Source organism: Cebus imitator, unplaced genomic scaffold (assembly GCF_001604975.1).
Source record: "Cebus imitator isolate Cc_AM_T3 unplaced genomic scaffold, Cebus_imitator-1.0 Scaffold162, whole genome shotgun sequence".
Taxonomy (NCBI): domain Eukaryota; kingdom Metazoa; phylum Chordata; class Mammalia; order Primates; family Cebidae; genus Cebus; species Cebus imitator.
In genome coordinates this window covers 3,039,012-3,059,227 of record NW_016107477.1, presented here as the reverse complement: position 1 = coordinate 3,059,227, position 20,216 = coordinate 3,039,012, and the positions used below count along the sequence as shown (strand labels likewise).

Sequence of the window (20,216 nt, the reverse complement as noted above, 5' to 3'; positions counted from 1 at the left end):
TTACTAGGTGACAGGTCATTCTGAAAGTAAAAACTTCATGTCCAAATTTTCCTCCTTAGAAATTTCTTTTAGTGTTGGTAAAAAACGTAATTAAAATGGAGTGTTTGTAAACCAGCTCTTACAACCTTATTATGGGGTTTTCCACTCATGCGTCACCTGACTCATGAAAACCTTAGCTGTCACTATGTCTGCGCCCTTGTGCAAGGCAGACCAAGACCAGGCGGACAAACTCCAAAATGAGTCATCACTGAGAAAGGGAGTGCTGGGTATCACCTTCCATCTGTTTTGTTGTTGTTGTTGTTTCCTTCAGGAACATGTAAATAATGTTTATTTTCAAACTTATTTCTATTAAGATTTTATACATGAGGCTCTGCCTCCTGAACATGGCTGTAGTCATTAGACTGACCCCAAGAAGTAAGTCAAGGTCAGGGGAGAAAAGAGTCGGAAGATCATCAGTGTTTCCACGACAAAGCATATTCTAATCATTTGGCAGCAGCAATGACAGCAGCCATGATGCAAAAAGCACACCTTATGAAATAAAAACCCTTCTGAAGAAGGCTCTACAGGCCAATTTTATTTCTGACAATGTCAAGAGGAAGTCAATGAATATCCCTCAAACTAGCTGTCTGGTTAAATCTTTAAGGTATTAATATTAATTATCCTTTAGGGTAATTACATCTGAAATATACCACTCCAATATTCTACTGGAACATATCATCAGGTGGTCGACTGGAAGAAAACTGTTACATTAAATAAATTGCTAGGAAAAACCTAAAGATAAAATGTATATGTGGATTAAAAAAATTTTTTTTGTTAAAAAAGCAATCCATACAAAAAGAAGTAACATTTGAAATTCGCAAAATTGTAAAAAGTCTAATGTTTTTCCATTTTGATTTTGTGTCCAATTAAAACAAATTTTTAAAATAAAATCAAATTGGTTTTATTCTTCCAAGGGTTGACATCCTGGAAGCCATTCTATTTATTTCACTAGTTATAGATAGCTGGTTATCCATGTATATTTCCTAAACAAAAGAGTTAAAGTATGTTTTTTAACTAAATTACATCAGTAAATGCAACACTTGGGGACAAAAAAGTTTAGAAAAACTTATTTAACTTAAGACATTTCAATATAAAAAATGGCACAGATGTAATGCACACATTGTGAACACTCATAGAGGAGGGCCTGGCTCTACGGGAACTGGTGAGTGACTCTATTCTGCTTTGGGCCAAGGAGGAGTGGTTACCTGCAGGCTTTTGTCCCCTTTAGGAAGCAGCATGCACATTGCTATGCAGCCTATGTACACTTATATTATCATTCCTTAGCACTGACTTTTAACTCATTTCACATTGCAGGTCAAGAAAATGAAATGTTCTATGTTGGCCTGACATAGTTGCAACATGATGATGGTAGCAATCACGTTAAACAGGACACTGACTCAGAAAAGGTGGGAGGGCTGCCTGGGACTGGCCATTGGGTGGATTCTAGTGTTTGGGTTTAGGACTCTACGGAAGCATCAGTGTAAACACAAGCAGCCCTCCAATAACCTGATGGGTGGGTGTCACTGACTCCAGGACCCCTGCCCATGAAGTTCCTGCCTTCCTCCCTGTGCCCTGCCCCTCTATCCCTGCCCGAAATGAGTATCTTTAGGCTCTCCTTAGACAGGATACTCCTCTCTCCCCTTTTATTGCTTTGGGAACATGTGGTTCTGGTTATGACCTGTCAGCAGGCCTTGGACAGGGGATAATTTTGACAGAGTATGGTTGCAACTGATGGTTGTTTATTTTTCCTCACCCAAATCTATGAATTTAACAGTATAATTTACAAACTGCTGTGGCAAAAGTGTTGTTTTCATTCTATATCCCCCTCTGTCTTGTTATTTTCTTGCCAGGTTTCTAATGGTATAAACTTTTTTCTTTTTTGTATAAATTTTCATCATTTATTAAAAGGCATTTTCTCTTCTTGTGTGCATTCTGTTAGGACAGTGGTGTGCATTTAATTCCTTTTGAAGAGAATAAACTTAGATGTGTCCATTTATCTGTGGAGACTATCCAGGCCTGCTACTGTATTATATTCATTACACTGATGAATCAGCTACATATTACAGAAGGCTGAAAGACTGCTAGAATCATATAGCATAATCCTCACAGATGCCCACTCTACTGACTCCTAGTGATAGCTCTGGTTATTGTTTTTATAATGGCCAAGAAAATGAGAAAGAGTGGTATTTCAGCCAAATGGCATTGCTTACGATTTCAGATATGACATCTAGCATGTAAGAAAAACTCAAAAGAAATAGAATGATTATCCAATGCAGTATTTAGCTGGTTTTCAACTTGGCAGAAAACAATCCGCTTTGGCCCAGTGTTCAATGTTAAATTAAATAACAGCAGCAAGCCAGGCTGAGAACACGATGTACTCAGCCACTGGCTTGCGGTCTGGGCCCAATTTTGACTACTGAACTGGCTGTACAAATTCTCCCAGAAGATCCAAGGGTATAAGCCCAGAAGGCCATGAAGGCTGTCAGTGATGTCCAGAGCTACTGACCATGCTGCCCACAGCATGGGCTGGTTTCACCTAGAGTGACTGGGAAGCCTTCCCAAAAGGAGGGGAGGGGCAGGGTCAGGAAGGGCCTCGGGGACAGCTTGGCTGCAGAACTCTGTACAGTGGTGACTAGTGCAAGGCTGACCCTGAATGTGGAGGAAAAAATCCAGCAATATTCTTAATTTATTCAACAAGTGTTTATTGAGTACCTAACTGCATGCCAAGCACTGTTTAAGGAATACAGTGGTGAGCAGATGGACAAAACAAAAACTTCTGTCCTCTTGGAACTTAAATCCTTGTGGGGAAGACAGACACCAATGTAAACCAGTATTGTAGGCAGTGATCTCGCTGGGCTAGCTCTAGAGAAACATCAAGGGGAGTGGGCTGGTGGGTAAGGGCAAGGCAGCTGCTAGGATGGGGGATTGGAGAAGGAATTACTAAGAAAATAACATTTGAACAGAGACTTGAAAAAGGAAATGGAGTGGGAGAAGCTGACATTGAGGGAGGAGGAAAAGGGGGAAAGGTGCAAATGAGTCTGAAACCCTGAGTGTGACCGGAGCGCAGTGAACTCGGAGAAGGTGAAGCATAATTTTGGGGTAGGGACACCACCTTGGATTGCTGGAAGGACTCTCTCTGCTTGAGAAGCCATGGGAGGATTCTGAGCAGAAGAGGGACTTGATGTGGTTTACATTCAACAATACTATCCCAGCAGCCATGTGTACTGCAGACTGTAGCAGGCCACGGTGAAGACAGAGACCTCAGTTATGAGGCTATTACGAAGATTCAGGGAAGACAATTATGGTTTGGAGTGAGAACGCAGCAGTGCAGGTGGCAAGATGCTGTCCAACTTGAGACATGCTGTGACGGTCCAGCCATCAGTTTTGCTGACGAACCGGATGTCAGGTGTGTTAGGATAAAAACCAGGTCTCTGGCAGGAGTCACCAGAGAGACGCAGCTGCCACTGACTGACAGGGAGAGACTGTGGGAGGAGCAGATTTGGAAGGGTGGGTGGACAGACCAAGAGTTTAGTTTTGGACCAATGATGTTTGAGACACTAGATGTCCAAAAGAGATAGCAAGTAGGCACGTGGATGGATATACAGGGGAGAGACCCGGGTATAGAACATTAATTTGGAGTTGTCATGAAAAAGATAGTGATTACAGTCATGAGTCAGCCTGTGAGCACTTAACAAGTGAGCAGGGGAAACAAGGGTGGGTCAAGGAGGACAGAAATCAGCCAGGAGAAGGAGGAGGATGTCCAGGTGAATACAGACACAAGGAACATCCACACGGAGCAGCCAGACAGGAAGAAAGGAATCGTGAGACAGCCTTTTACTTCTTAAGATGGGAGAAATGACAGCATCTCTGAATGCGAATGCAGGCTAGGAGGTCCTGTTCATATGCTGTAGCTAATTTTGGCTTCCACAGCCTCCGAATTAACAACCCCTTATTTAGTACCTTTTGTGCTCCAGGTACTGGAACCAGGCTCTGCAGGGGAACTAGAGTTGAATATGAGCCTCTTGCTTCAGGAAGTTGACCACAGTAAACAAGGCAAGAAGCCTTAGGTGTCAGAGGTGAGCTACAAAGCCCAGCTGCCAAGAGTGGAGGGAGATGAGGAAGGGCTCCTTGTCAGAGGCTGCAACAATGAAAGGCTGGAAGGAGAGGGAGGGGTTCAATGCTGGATGGGAAGAGTGCCTTATAAGCCAGAACAAAGGGGTCTCTAGGGTCACATACTAGCTTCATGAGCAGGATCTGGGGAGGGGCTGGGAGTTGTTTGGGAGAGGGTTTGTAACTGAGGCTTTATGGTGGGATGGGTATTGCTTACTGGGTATGACAGCCTGGACTAAATTTAATAAATAACCAAAGAATAACAGTGTGGTGCCTTGAAAACAACTGGGCAGCAATATACAGGCTCACTGAAGAAGGGAGGGGAAGGAAGTCGGGAAGCCATGGAGGAGCTACTGCCCCACCCAAGCCTGGAGCCTACCCTGCCTGAACTGGAGGGTGGCTGAAATGAGCAGGACACAAGACACTCACAGAGGTACAGTCAGCTGTGTGCAGGTGACAACACCCACAATGGCTCTGAGACTACATGGCCAGCCTCCTGCTGGGGCTGTGTTTTGGGTTAAATGTCTGAATTGAACCTGAAAAACCCCATTCACACAACATGCAAAAGGTTTCAGTGGCAAACCAAATACCACAATGTCACTTTTGGTATTTGGGGGAGAAAGAGAAAAAAAGGGGCTAAGGACAGTAACAACAGGAACTGCTGAAAAGAAACGCTGAGGAGATTGAAAAATCTTAAGAGACGAGATAGGGAGAAGAGCTAAAAGAAGAAAATAAAACGGAAGCAGTGGAAATACGTAAAAATATTGTTTCTTCAAGTGTGTTTCAAAGAGCACTGGTCCCAAAAGATATTCTAAAATTTAAATTGAGTACTTAATCACTTTGTGCTAGCATTTTTTATGATTTTAATGGAGTAGAGACTCTATTTTAATTAATTTACATTTATGTGTGTGTGTGTGTGTGTGTGTGTGTGTGTGAACCTATACCAAGGTAAATTTCTATATTATACTTTCTCTTAAAAATAGCAACATCCTTGTTTTAAAGATCATTGTGAGACAGTTCATTCGGGTCTTGTTGCCCAGAGAAGTACAATCCCTTGCAGCCTTGTTGAGTTTTTTTTCAGCTATTCCTTCTTTACATTATACATAATCACAAATACCTCCTAGATTTTTCATTTAAATTACATATCATTGTTTTTCTTCTGGGAATGTGAAGTCAATCACACTCCTGGAATAATCTACAATCACGCTTTGTGTATCCTTTGTAACCTGATTGTGCTTTTGAATTTATAACTCTTCCTCTGTCCCTAATTTCCACTGTAGGGCAAACAGCATATACAACATACAAGTAATAATCAGAAACATAATTTTTCATATAAAACTGTGATACTGGATGCTTTGATATATACCTTCTCTAAAAAAATCAATCTACTTTTTTATTTTTATCCTAATTTCATGACAGCTACTGCTCTCATTTATTGACTGGCTGACACCCTATGGAAAAGATGATCTATCAGGGCCTTATTACTTACCATCTGGACACTAAAAGTCCACGAGAATTATTACCATTCTTACTATTTTGATGAAATAGTTTTATTTTTTCCATTTGAATTTCTCAAATAATTATCAAGTAATAAAATAGGGAAACAAATTGTCAATAATAAGTTATCAACTGTGTGCACTTTGAACATAAAGTGAATAATCAAGAAAGGAAGTGGGGGTGGCTGCTTCTGAAATAGATGATTCTTGAGGATGACATAATTCAGAATGGAAGTTTGCAACCATTCACTTGAAACTAAACTCTGAAGGAATTAAGATGGAAACCTACTGTGTCCCTCAAATTTTCTTCCAGATTTGTATTTTAGGTTGTAGTCTGGATCTCATGTTTACCTCTGAACACTTTTTTCCTGTGGGAGAAAGGATCACCACAGCTTCCTGCACAAAGCAGCTGCTGTTTGCAAAAGTCCCTTAGAGCTTTTCCTGCTGCCTGAAATTTGTCATTCACCGTCTCATCAAAAAGCAAGTATACCTAGTCTATTCTGTATGCTTGCTAGAAGTATCAATATTTCTGATGTTCAAAAAACGTAGAGTCTAACAAATTGCATGAGATGTATGATATGTGTTTCACAGGGCCTAAGAGCTACACACACAAAAGGTGGCCTTTTAGAATTGTGATTAGGACTCACAGTCTTAAGAGAGTGTGAAAGACATGTACTCTCAGACTCTCATTTAGTAAACACACAAAATCTCCTCAAGCAATAAAGGGCTTTAATAAATATGGCTTATATTAATTGTGGCATTCTGTTTAATATATTCTAGAACAGAGGGTCTCCAATCCTAGGAAGTTTAAAACTCAGACTGGGCCAAAGAATCATTTGGAGACCTTTTGAAACATGCAGATGGCTGGGTTTCCCATGGATTCTGGATCAAAGGTCTGAGGTAGAACCCAGGAATCTATTTAACGCCTTTGGGGATTCCCTATACAACACCAAGAAAAACCCCACTCTAGAACCATGGCACCAAATTATGAGTGGGGAAGTTTTTCAGACTATGGCAAAATGAGAAAAAAAATGTAATTGTGTTACTATTTTTAAAACATCTCCTGATGTAATAATATCTTACTTTCTCAGCTATCCAATTTCCATCATTGCATTATTTGAAAAGATCTTTTTATACAATGAAGAGGCAAGCCTGGTGGAATCAAATCCCTGTTTATAACTAGCCAAAGTATGTAGAGATTGCAAGACACTGTGAATTGTAAAGGAATTTAACATGTATTGATCAACTGCCTGCTGCTACTAAATTAGATAGGAAGGAAGAAAGGTAACCTTTTTGAAGACCTACTTTATATGCTGGGTACCTTATATAATTTTTATTTAATATTATCCCATGAAGTATAATTAATAACATTCTACAAATGAGAAAACTGAAGCAACGGAAGACATCAGGATAAACAGCTTGTCCTAACCTCAGTGAAAGAGAAGGAATGGGGCTACACTCTGAACCCAGGGTGTCTGAATGTGAAGGCTACTCCTATTTCATTGCACTACAGCGTTCCCCAATATAATACAGAAAACTCGAGTGATTATTGCTCATGCTATGGCATACAAGATTCAAGTTTAAAGTGATCTTGGTCAGTTGTAAAGAGGAGAGCCTAACAAAAAAAAAAAAAAAAAAAAAAAAAAAAAAAAAAAAAAAAAAAAAAAAAAAAAAAAAAAAAAAAAAAAAAAAAAAAAAAAAAAAAGAGGACAAAGGACTTCTTGGCCAAAGTGCAGAAAAGAAAGATCTGGTAATATGATCAGTACAATTCTGAAATGTACTAGAGTAATGGCATGAATATAATCCTGGAGCATGATATACTAGTCATCATGTGGATGATGAAAAGGAATCAAAGAAAACAAACATAAATGATTGACAAGGCAGAAAAGAAGGACCACAAAGGAGAAAAGGTGCCTGCCACTGGAGCTTCCCAAGAGTAAGGATCCTTTCTTATCACCTTTGCTGTTTAGTGATTAATGGTCTCTTTAACACGGTGGGCACTTGACAAGTCTTTACTGAATGGATATTGTAAAAGATGCAGGAAGCATTTGTAAAGACAACAATAGCCATGAGAGGTGTGTGTACAGATGGAGAAAAATATTTTTGAACATATAAACTTAAAAGCAGGAGTTCAAGTTCTTACAGAGAAACGCTGAGAGAGGCTTTCCCCTGTCTATGCACAATGTAATTAGTATTCAATAAAAGAGCAAGTAAATGAATTTTGGTTGTATTCAGCTCATAAAATGGGAATAAATTACAAAGGAGGTTTATTCTGCCCTTGGGTTAAAGAATAGTCACTTGGCACGAGACAGGTTAGTTATTACTGTCCTTCCCAATCTCTAACAAGTCTAAAAATGCTTTATTTTCCTTTTCTTCATTCTCACTGCTATGACCCTGGTCTATTTCTCTTCTGGATTTTTATACTTGACTCCGAAGTAGGCACCTTAGCTAGTGTCTTTGACATACTGCAGCCGTATGGATCATCCTAATAGCTCCAATCAAGTCACTCTTTCATTAAAAAAAACAAACAAAAACAAACCCAAGAGCTTCTAAATGATAATTTCAAAAGGACTTCCATGAGATAACTCCAACCGCCTTTCCTTATATTATACCACCCTTCTTTCTGAAATAAACCAAATGGAAATGCCCAATTTCCCCATACCCCAATTTCCCCATACCCTCAATATTTCCCTTCCCAAAGCCTTTGTTCCTGCTGCGTAGGAGCTTTCCCTACTCAATTTGTGTAGGTTTAAATCCTACCCATCTTCAAAGGCCACACATCCAAATACTGCTCCTAATTGCTTTGCGGAAAAGTATTCTCTCTCCTCCTGAACTTCCAGAGCACCTTGCTTCACCCCTCTTGCACAGAACTTACTATTTCCAACCTTGAATTCAGTTATTTTGGTAAATCCTTTATGTCATGTACTAAACATAAATTCCTTGAGACAAAATTAGTCTTACTCATCTTTGTGGCTGTCACATGACATGGCTCATATCTTATCATGTGTCCACAGTGCATGTGACAGCATGTTTGCTGAATCAAAGATCTCTCAGGATAAAGCTTACTTTAATTTTTCTGTCTTTCTCATTTGTACTCTTTTTTCTTTTTTTTTTTTTTTTCTATTTAAAGTCCTCAGACATTGGGCAATGGGCATGATGAGAAACAAAAAGGGGGAAAAAGTAGAAGTGAAAAGTAAAGAAAGACAACAAGAAATCTTATTTCATGGTCTCTCCTCCACAGATTTCCAATATTTATAGATGGTTTATTAAGAGAGGCATCTGTGGCTGCCTTTGGATGATCTTACATGAGCAAAAAGACAACATGCTAAGAAAGAAGGAAGATGTCTGAACATGAGCTTCACTGAGGATGCCAAGAGATGGCCAGTGCAGAAAAGTAGGATTTTTCTTAGTATGGTGATGACAGATGAAAGTCTACTGTGGTTTAAATGTCCTCTCCAAAAGTCATGTTGCATATTTAGTTGCCATTGTAACAGTCAGCATTAAGAGGTGGAGCCCTTAAGAAGTGACTAAATCATGAGGTCAGAGTTCTCAAGAGTAGATTACTGTTGTTATTGTGGGATTGGGTTTCTGATTGAGTTTGGTCTAATTTCTGCTCTCTGTCTCATGTGCTTGCTCTGCCTTCTGTCATGAGATGACCCTACCAAATACCAGCACAATGCTCTTGGACTTCCCAGTCTCCAGAACCATGAGTCAAATAAACTTTTATTGTTTATAAATGACCCAATTTGTGGTATTCCGTTATAGCAGCAGAAAACAGACTAAGACAAAATCCTTACCAGAAAATTTGCTGGCCAAACTTTCATCAATGATAAAAAGAGACTAACAGAAAATCAGAGCATGGAAAGAAATACGAGTGGCAAAACATATTTTCAGCACTCAAAAAAAAGCTGTCAAATATATATCCATCAATGAGTAAAAAGTTAACTGGATACATATCAGAGAGACATGAAGTGAGTATCTGTCAAGAATAAAGTGTTATAAACTTAATACTTGTAATTAAATATAGGTCATTTGTCATGATCTTATGGAATTTGTTTTAGAAATCTTTAAACTAGCCAAAATTTCTGCTATATAGTCATTACAATGGTATGGGGCTCTTCAGAAAGTAAAAAAACAGAGAAATGTCTAATAAGATGCTAGTAGGATTCAAACTATTAAAAGTAATTTTATATAATAAAATGGCTATCGAATTCCCATGAGCATTTTCTGACTTCTTTGTTACTCATAGAAAGCAGAAATACAAATAATTCCCATTATTAACCCCCTAAATTGGCTAAAAGACACACGTAACTCACTTTGATGTGGTCTTTACCTATGTGCATGTATGTGAACTGGTACATAAACATATACCAATAGCTAAAGAAATTATTCAGACATATAAGGAGAACCCAACAAACTGGTAGTTCAATCACAAAGACTTTTGTTTGGTATCATGTTAACCGTGAAGAGATATAACATACAATCCTGAGTAAAAAGGACAAAATTAAATCACTGTCAGGACAACACCTATACCCAATCTCAGACAAAAGTTGGCATGCCAGTATGTGTTTTGACCGAGAGCTCTAACTTGAATATACTATAATTAATAATAAGCCATAATTAATAACTGCATCGTTAGCAACACCAATAAGTAAATTACACATATTAAATTGAACATCAATTACACTGCTCAAGTGATGCATTGCTTGGATATTTACTAGAGTAAATGGAAAAGCTCATCAGAGATACTGATCAATATGCTAAGCAGATGCCATTTATTAACTCCTAGGCAGGTGCCAAGTTTATTTTCAAATAGTTTCTCAGAGATATTTATTCCTTTAAACAGGAAAGCAGCATGTTGAAGAAAATTCATGGCTAAGACCTACTTTTAAGTAAGCCCTCTCATTCCCTTACAAATAACTTTCTATTTGTCTACTTTCATACCTAGTATCTAAAACGTATGAAGGTTATTACATGACATAATCTATAATCCATATTAATAGAGTTCTATTAAAGTGCATCCCCTCATGAGAACTGATGTTGCTGAAGGATAAACATAAAGAAAGGCATTCTCATTTAAACTAAGGATACTGAGGGACAAAGAAACCTCCAATGGCCAAGAAAGGGAGCCTGCTGTTCTATTCAGTGTGCTGGGTGGCATGGAAGTACAAAATAGGTTTTGCTTTGTTTTGGGCTATTACTATTTGAAATAAAATAGCTGCATTTGAAAATGCAGTAACTTTTTTCATCAGCATCACCAACACCAGCATGGTTGTCATTGCCAGCAGCAAGATAACAGCCTGAATCATGCTGATGCTGCTTATATCCCAAAGACAGGTAAATGGGAAATATCATCAGTGGGAGATTCATTACAGGTCTTCACATGTGATAGAATAATAATGTCCCTCTCTTGCTTCGGTGCTCTTGGAGACCACAGCATCCACATGGTGTTCATGCAGATAATACCTTACATACCATCAAGAAATCCATTCATGTCCCCAGAAGTTCAATTTTGAACATCTCTGAAGAGCTGCAGTGTTAACTTGGGATTGGCAGTGGCCTGTATTAATTATCGAGTCATCCTGAAAGCCTCATGGGCCATACGACAATCCTATATTAGAGTAACAACAACAAAGCCACATAAGAAGCACCAGAACTGCTATTTCTACTGCCTTACCTTGGAGCCAGCTTTGTGCTCTACTCTATGTATGTTTTTGCACTTGATGTCTCACCATTATGAGGTAAAGAAATAGTATGCTCCCTGTTTTACAGATACGGAAGCTGAGATGTTGAGACATCAAGACATTTGCCCCAGAAGCCTGGACTTGAACCCACTATTTGCTGTGTACATGCTTTTTAAACTGTATGCATTGGGTTCCAGAGTTATTGTGTGAACTTCCCTTTTAAAATCACAGTCAGGGAAACTGTTAAGTCCACATTCCTATGTAACATATTGGAAAACTGCCTGAGGAAGTGGGCCAGGTGGGTTTGAAAATGATCTGGAGTCTATCCCTGCGGGACACTTTCCCATCATCTGTACCAGTAGGGACAGGAGAAAAAATAAATTCCAGCAGGAAGCTCAGCTTTATTCTAAGTGGCCCACCGCAAGCTTGACATTTTTTTAAAAGACTTTTGATCTCTCTAATAAAGCACGCAAATGTTGCATTTTATTCCACAATACATCAATTTTTGACAACAAAAGTTTTTGCATTATTTATCATCAAGGAAAGTAATGCTCTCAGAAGAGGCACCATGTTTGGCCTTGCAACTTCATGGAGCCCTGGCTTTCCAGCCAACAAGCATTTGAGATGGGACAGCAGCTGGACAAGGGCTCTTGCTCAACAGTTCAATCATGGAGAGTGGCCTCTCTGGCCATCTTCCTAAGGAAAATCTCCCCAGACAGAGGTTATTTAAAGAATATAGGGTAGCTAAGCTGGGAAAGCCTTGACTTGAGAATCAGAAATGAAAGCCAAATCCAAGATCCCCTCACATTAAAAAAAAACAATGGCAATTGTGCATGTTGTGGATTGGGGAGGCAGGCAATATTTTTAGCATGCTAGAATCTTAGAAGTCAATTTTATTTATTTATTTTTCTTTTTGAGACAGAGTTTCACTCTTGTTGCCCAGGCTGGAGTGCAATGGTGCAATCTTGGCTCACAGAAACCTCTGCCTCCCGGGTTCAAGTGATTCTCCTGCCTTAGCCTCCCAAGTAGCTGGGATTACAGGCATGCGCCACCATGCCCGACTAATTTTGTATTTTCAGTAGAGATGGGGTTTCTCCATGTTGGTCAGTCTGGTCTCGAACTCCTGACCTCAGATTATCCACCCACCTTGGCCTCGCAAAATACTGGGATTACAGGTGTGAGCCATCAAGCCTGACCAGAAGTTAATTTTTAAAAGACTTTAGGCCTCACTCTCAGCCTACTGAAGACATGGAAGAACATGTTTCAACATCAATGCTGCTGAAAAGGCAAATGAGGTGCACCTGCTCTAAGGACTGTGCTTTTTCTCCTTTCATTCACTGACCTCAATTCTCCCTTGATTCTTTGACAAGGTTGGTGGAAGTATTTCAAACAAGAATCCTTTCTTCCAAAAGGGGTGTTGTTTATTCTAAATGTATCCTTGATACTTTCTCCATCTGTTGCCTACACTACATCCTGCTGTCTTATGATGATGAAAAATATTCTGACTTCCTTCCCATTCTGAATGGGTCTAATATATTGGATCACAACCATAAATATTTTCAAATAACTCTCGCAAGTACTAGACATTTTATAATAATTTTAATCTTGAAGTATTTATTTACAAGACAGCCTAAATCCAAAGTCAACCACAACATTAATCACATAGCAGTATAACACAGCCCTTTGCCTACAGATGCTAATGACATCACTGGGATCTTTAGACTTAAAGCTGTCAGACTGAATTTTGATTCCTTATATTTTAAATTGTAATAATAATTTTCTAAAATAAAGGAATGAAAATCAAAATATCACAACTGGTCTATCAACAGTATAGCTGGTGAACAGCAACTATGTGTCTAGTTAGTTAGTGGAGTAAAGAGAAAGAACTAGTGACACAGATGTTGCCGTTCAGTTTTGATAAATACTTAAGAAACATTCAGGCCTTTCTCATTTGTATTAATATCAAGAATAAACTGGTTTAATTTTACTTAAAGACTGAAATATTTCCTTATCCAAAAGGCAAGAACAATTTAACTATCAATATAAAATCTTTCATGCAAAAATCTTCAAGTGCCTTTTAAACTACAAGTACTTTCATTTTCACAGTATTTTGTATCTTCTATCAAACTCTTGGCTAATCTTGAGTTCAAAACTTTCATTTCAGTGTTCTTTTTAGATATGCAAATTAATATCAAAATTAAAAGGTAGGTTTCCTAAAATATAAAATTTCAATATATGTTGTTGAAGCCAGAAAGCTCTATGCCTTAAACAAACAAAAGGCAGTATAAAATATTGTTTTGTTTTCCTTTATCACACTGCTGATAGAAAGAAAAAACACAAAACAATATCAAAAAATTAAACCGTTCTTATACATTGAAAACATTTTACACAGAAATTATTGGCCAGGCGCAGTGGCTCACGCCTGTAATCCCAGCACGTTGGGAGGCCAACGTGGGCAGATAACGAGGTCAGGAGTTCAAGACCAGCCTGACCAACATGGTAAACCCCATCTCTACTCAATATACAAAAATTAACCAAGCGTGGTGGTACATGGCTATAGTTTCAGCTACTCAGGAGGCTGAGGTGGGAGAATCACTTGAACCTTGGAGGCAAAAGTTACAGTAAGCCAAGATCACACCACTGCACTCTAGCCTGGGCAAGAAGAGCGAGACTCCATCTCAAAAAACAAACAAACAAACAAAAACAAAAAACAAAAAAAACACCTTAAGTTTTCATAATAAAAATGGAAAACCTTGGGAAGCCAGGGTGGGCGGATCACAAGGTCAGGAGTTCAAGACTATTCTGGCCAACATGGTGAAACCCTGTCTCTACTAAAAATACAAAAAGTAGCTGGGCGTGGTGGTGCGCACCTTATTCCCAGCTACTCCAGAGGCTAAGGCAGGAGAATCGCTTGAACCTAAGAGGCAGAAGCTGCAGTGAGCTGAGATTGTGCCACTGCACTCCAGTATGGGAGACAGAGTGAGACTTCGTCTCAAAAACTAATAATAATAATAATAATAATAATAATAATAAATAAACATGGAAAACAAGTTCAGTGCATTACACAGATTTTAAAATATATTATTTCTGAAATCAAATACTTGACATTTGACTCTATTTCATTCCAAAAAATGACAAGGAAAAAGGGACAGCATACTCCATGGTATGCCTGTATCCTCTCACCATTTTCTTGTAGCTAGGCTGTTTTATAGATGAAACTGCCACAGTAAAATGACAAATATAACACATAAAAGAACAAAAAAGGGCAATAAATCAACAGTGACACTATAGCCCATTAAAATGCAGTCAGCTGGTATTGCAGTAAAAATAAAATTTTACCTTCATTTTACATTCTTTCTAGCTAGAAAGGAAATTTCAGAATCCTCAAGCAGCCCTTGAAAGAGAGGCTGAAAATTCAACCAAATTCTCCTCATGTCAACCCTCTATATTAACTTCCATAGCCAAAACACACAGCACATATCCCCCTCTGCCATTTAATATGAAATGCCCACAACAGTGTATATGAATTGTTAATCATCTATATTTACAGAATACTGCATGACAAACAAAAAAGATACTAGTTAGTTGGAAAATGGTAGTTTTAAATTAGCCACTACTTTCAATCAGTTGGTTATCTGCTTAAATGAAGTGTTTAGTCATTTTTTATTTACAAAGAAACCTAAAAAAGACATTTTATTCCCTCAATTTTTATCCAAAATTCTCTCAAAAGGTTAAATTGAAACTTCTGACACTAAAAATGACTCTGGTATCATACAGATAGTATGAGATTGTATGTTTTCAAATGCAACTGAATATGTGTTAATTTAGTTCATTACCCACTTACCATTATTACAAATAGTTTAAGATGTTGGTAAGCTCATGGAAATGGAGCATTTATTGAACTGTTTATGCTGGTCTTAACAAAGGTCCTAAATATAAGTTCCTGCAGAGCAAAGAGCATACCCTACACTTCCATGAATGTTCCTCCTTTCTAATGTAGAGCTCATGATACGGCCAGCTCTCCAAGGGGGTGAAAGTTCATCAATGGAAACAATGAATGAATGAATGACTGCTTCTCTGGTACAGTAGAGGACAGTACTCACAGGAAAGCTCCCTAAAGCTACATATTTCAGGGACCGAAAGCTGCAATTTTGGTTTCTGTCAGAGCTAAATTGCACGCACTGTTTGAAGGGAGGCTGACTGGAGGGGGTCTATGTATCTCTCGGTCCAGTTGCACCTGCTGAAATCCCATTCACCCTCACTGCAGCCACGGCTGGAAGTGCTACTGTGACACGGATGTTATTTTTTAAAGAAAAGTAGTGTGGAAATTAGTTCACCCTTCAAGAGAATTTTATCTTTTACAAATAACTTCATCTCATCCCATATATACATATATCTGGACTCTGAGTGCTGTTCATATGCCAAGCACTGAGTGCCAGGCTGAAGAAAGTTTAAAGATACATAAAATATGGCCCCTGGAAGGGATTCTAAGCATTCCTTTGTACGGCTGACCCTGCCCCTTAAGTTCCCTAGCATGTGCTCCACCATGCTGGCTGCAGCTGATCCATTCCCCATGACCAGTATTTACTGTATTAATTTCTTGGCTTTTAGCTCGTCTATTCACATCTACTTACTCTGTTCCTATTTTTCCAGTGTGTTGGACAGTTTTCATTTCTTATAGTTTTACTTCCATTTCTTATAGTTTTACTTCTTTTGGCCTTTTTCATCTCTTCTCCAATGTTTCTAGTGTGGCTGGAGTAGATAGTGCAAACCTGATCCTGTCTGCCCCCCCTGAAACACTTCAACTGCTTCCCACTGCTCCTGGGATCAAGACGAGAGTCCTCAATGTAAGGTACACGGACACAGTTGGCCTTGATCTTCCTGTATAACCTTACTGCTCACCCCACATATCCTTTTTGCTCTCTGCTCTCCAGCCATGGTGAGCTTTCTGAAATTATTCATATCTGACCGTGCTTCATTGCAGCACAGGACCTTTGTACCTGCTATTCCTGCTGCTGACTAAGCTAACGTTCAGTGAACAATCCCACCATCTTCAGTCCATATACTATTCTCCTTGCTACTCAGTGTGGCTAAGATCTGATCAGTTATATCTTTATCTTACAAATAGAGAACCTTGGGTCCACAGAAGGACAGACATTATCTACCTGCATCTTAGCTCTGCCATAGCTTACCACAGATAAAGAGAAGTTAGGATGTGAGGTGGGGTTTGACGGGTGGGAAGTAGAGAAGTGGACAGACACAGCAAGCAGAGTAGGAGGAAAACAGATAATATTGGTGGGTGTGGGTGGGCCATTCTCTTAAAAAATCAATTAACATTCAATCTTTTTTTTATGGCTCTTGCCAAAAGAAATGGCTGATTGAAATTACGCTTTTATAAGTAAGTTGAAAAACCATAGGTTTATTTTATTTGCAATGGTAAAGTTTATTAAATTTATGTTTTGCGATTTTTCATAAAGTAACATAAAATCAGTCAAAAAAGACAAAATAAACCAATTTCAAAATATTCCTTCCCTCAATCAAAATGTGTTTGAAATTTACTCACAATAATAAATGAAAGCTAAAAAATACCTAGGAATAAATTAAGTAAGAAATGTCATCAACTGTTATTCATTCAGTCATTCAGTAAACAATTTGAAACATCTTCTGGGTGCCTGCAAGGTACACTGGGAACAAGACAGGCAGACAAAGCTGTTTTATGCTTTTGTGAGTTGAAACACCTAGGGTTTGTTTGCAATGGAAAGGTCTAATGACTTAAAATATATATATATATAGCATTCTCCACAGCATGTCAGAGTTGGCTGGGTTATTAAAGTATAAACAAAGATACCTTAATTTAAAATAAATAGCCTAGATATATGTATAAAACAGTTTTAAAAGAGAAATCCTAGCATGTATAGCTTTCTATTTTCTTCCCAACTCATTTCTGTATTATGAACAGTGAATCACAAGATAAATGGAAGAAAGAGACTAGGGGAATTTCCAATTTCTAGAACTTTCTCTGTGTGTACTCCTTAGAGTAGGATTTCTGAGGTAGACAGAACCTTCATTCCAATCTGACATTCCACTCCCCTTTACTATCTCCTAAATCTAGTTAGTAACTTAGCAAAGCATTTTTTTTTAAACTGTAGATGACAACTCATTAATGGGAAACGAAATCAATTTAGAAGGTAGCAACCATAATTTTTTTTTTAATGAAAAAGAATAATGTAGAACAGAATACAAAAATCAAAGTATATCTTATGTATGCAGTGAATAGTGTTTGAAGTACAGTTCTAAAAGTTTTTGTTGCATTTAAACTTACATGTATGTATATGTGTATATACAGTACTGGGTGATGATGTATTTCTTATTGATTGGGGTCAAAAAGTTTAAGCAACACTCCCTAGTCCAATAACAGGACTGCTCATGAAATGTCCTAGCCTTCCACAGACTCCTTCTTTGGAACCCTTCTGACATCTGGGCCATTCAATGAATTCAGTCAAGAATTATTTATGAGCACTTTTTTTCTGAGACAGAGTTTCATTCTGTCACCCGGGCTGGAGAGCAGTGGCTCGATTTCAGCTTACTGCAACCTCTGCCTCCTGGGTTCAAACAATTCTCCTGCCTCAGCCTTCTGAGTAGCTATCATGCCTGACACACACAGTCCTAGGTGCTGGGGTCAAATCACCAGGGTTCTTGTTTTCACCAGGGTATTAGACAAGTGTGGGAGGGCCCACCTACACCAAGAGAAACCTAACGAGCAAGCACTGCATACCAGTACAAAAGGGACAGCAAGGCGAAGGACTCATGATCTCACAAAAGCTTCCCAGTGCAAGCACAGCATCAAATAGGATTTGTAGGGGCAAGATGTCAGTCAAGTTAGAATAAAATAAACAAAAAAGAGCTGAAGGCACTTCAGAGCGTATACCTCCTGTATCTTCTATTGGCTTCTGGAAGGAACAGGATTGATCTATTAAACACAACTGTTCAGTGGGTCACAGATGTAAAACATTTGGAGCTAACCCACTGACCATTTCCTAAGCTGTTTACCACAGTGAGAAATGGTTTGAAATACAGGTCCTTTGGTTCTCATGAGTTGTAAAACTGCTGTCTTTTCTTAGCTTTGCTAAATGATAAGTATGACACTAATTTTTCACTCATCTGAGTATGCACATATGTAGGTTTTGGAGTTATTAATGCAAATGTACTTGATGCCAGGGTGTCTAGGCAACCATACAAAGTAAACTCCTGAAAAGAGTCGATCCATATGTGGCACATATAAGGTACTCAATAAATGTCAAATAAATGATTGAATGAATGAAGTCTCAGGCTTGCAGTCTGACTCATGAATAAATCCTTTAAAAAAGACAGTGATACTGCTATCAAAGTTGATGGCTGATGCAAATGGAAAATGCAAAAGAAATATTACTTGAGTGTGAATTTATCTGGGTAAGATTAACCATCATTAAAACCGGCAGTAAATACTGAAAAAAGAACAGAGTAGTTTTTTACTAGTTTTTGAGGCCTATTCTGATACTCCATCATTTTAATCCCTAATAAACCAAAGTAAATGAGGTAGATCACCTGTAGCCCTTAAGAGGAATGGCAGCCCCACACTGCACTTGTGTGTGTGTCCTTCAGGCTAGCTCCAAAATAATGACACTCACTGGATCTGAATGCCTTATGATACGGGCTGCTTTATGAAGTATTTTCTCAATCAGGCAAGTTTTAAAGTGAAAGCTATATTCAGAAGTGCCACTTATTTCATTCCTAGTAAACAACATGCTTCATTTGAAGTTAGTGGATTATAGGTAAAGCTTGGGAAAAGGGCTATTGATTTATATTTTGTAAGTACTTGTTTTATGAAGGTGGGAACAACCCATTTTTAACAATGTACTGATGAGTCTGCTGCCGGCTCAGATATAATGTGTCGTCACAGTTGCTGAACGATCTCAATAACCTTCAAGATAGATGCCTAAGCCTATGCAGAGTGCCACAGGCCAGTCCTGAAGTGTGAAGGTTTTAGAGGGGAGGACTTATGTTAAGAAAGACACTGTCCCTCAAGTATTTTTATTCATAGGAAGAACAGTTCAGAAGTCCAGGAGAAGGAATAGTCTGTAACAAGTAGAACTTTAGTCAGGAAAAGAAATATCCTTACCAGAAACGTGAAGGCAAGGGAAACAGAACTGTCAATAAACTGATAGCTTTTCAGCCATGAAATAGAGAAATGAAAATACATACAGAATTCCAATGGAGAAGGAAATAGAATTATTCCACATTTCTTTACCTTATAACATCAGTCTATAATTTTCCTGAGGCTTAGTTTGCTTCATTGTCCAAAATAATAAGTTAACAACTTAAACATTTATAATTTCTTACCATGAGTTAAGCTTTACCTTTCTTAAATGTTAGGGGACATTGCCTAGTTTCACACACAAAAAACAATTGCTGAAGTGAAAATTACATAGAAAGTAATTTTGTGCTTCTTACTTAGCTTTCATCAGGTCTAGACTGTATACACGTGCTTCTGAAACCAGAATTTTGAGTCCTGCCCATGTAATTATGTTAGAAATCTTGACAATGACTTGCTTTTGTTGCAGCAAAAAAGTTTGTCCTCTGCAGCTCACTAACTATTCACCTTCAATGTGAAGTAATTTACGGGACTTTTCCTATATGAATGTATAGAGATGTTGTAAGGCTTTAGGGGTAAGAGTGAACAAGCTAATTTCTCTTGGTATAAAGAAGCAAAGTTCAATTCTATGACTCTAAGCCATTCAATTTTTCTAAACTTTCCTAAATTATTCAAAGCATTTGACTTTCAGATATGCCACTGTATGATTTATATAAATGCTGTGCTTTAAAACAAGGATCTATAAGGAATGCAATC

At 38.3% G+C, this 20,216-nt stretch overlaps 1 protein-coding gene across 17 annotated transcripts in view; it reads right to left on the bottom strand.

Annotated features, from left to right (window-relative positions):
• The window catches only part of PTPRM (protein tyrosine phosphatase receptor type M), an 858,282-nt gene that overhangs the window by 258,324 nt on the left and 579,742 nt on the right, over positions 1–20,216 (bottom strand). The window lies entirely within an intron of this gene.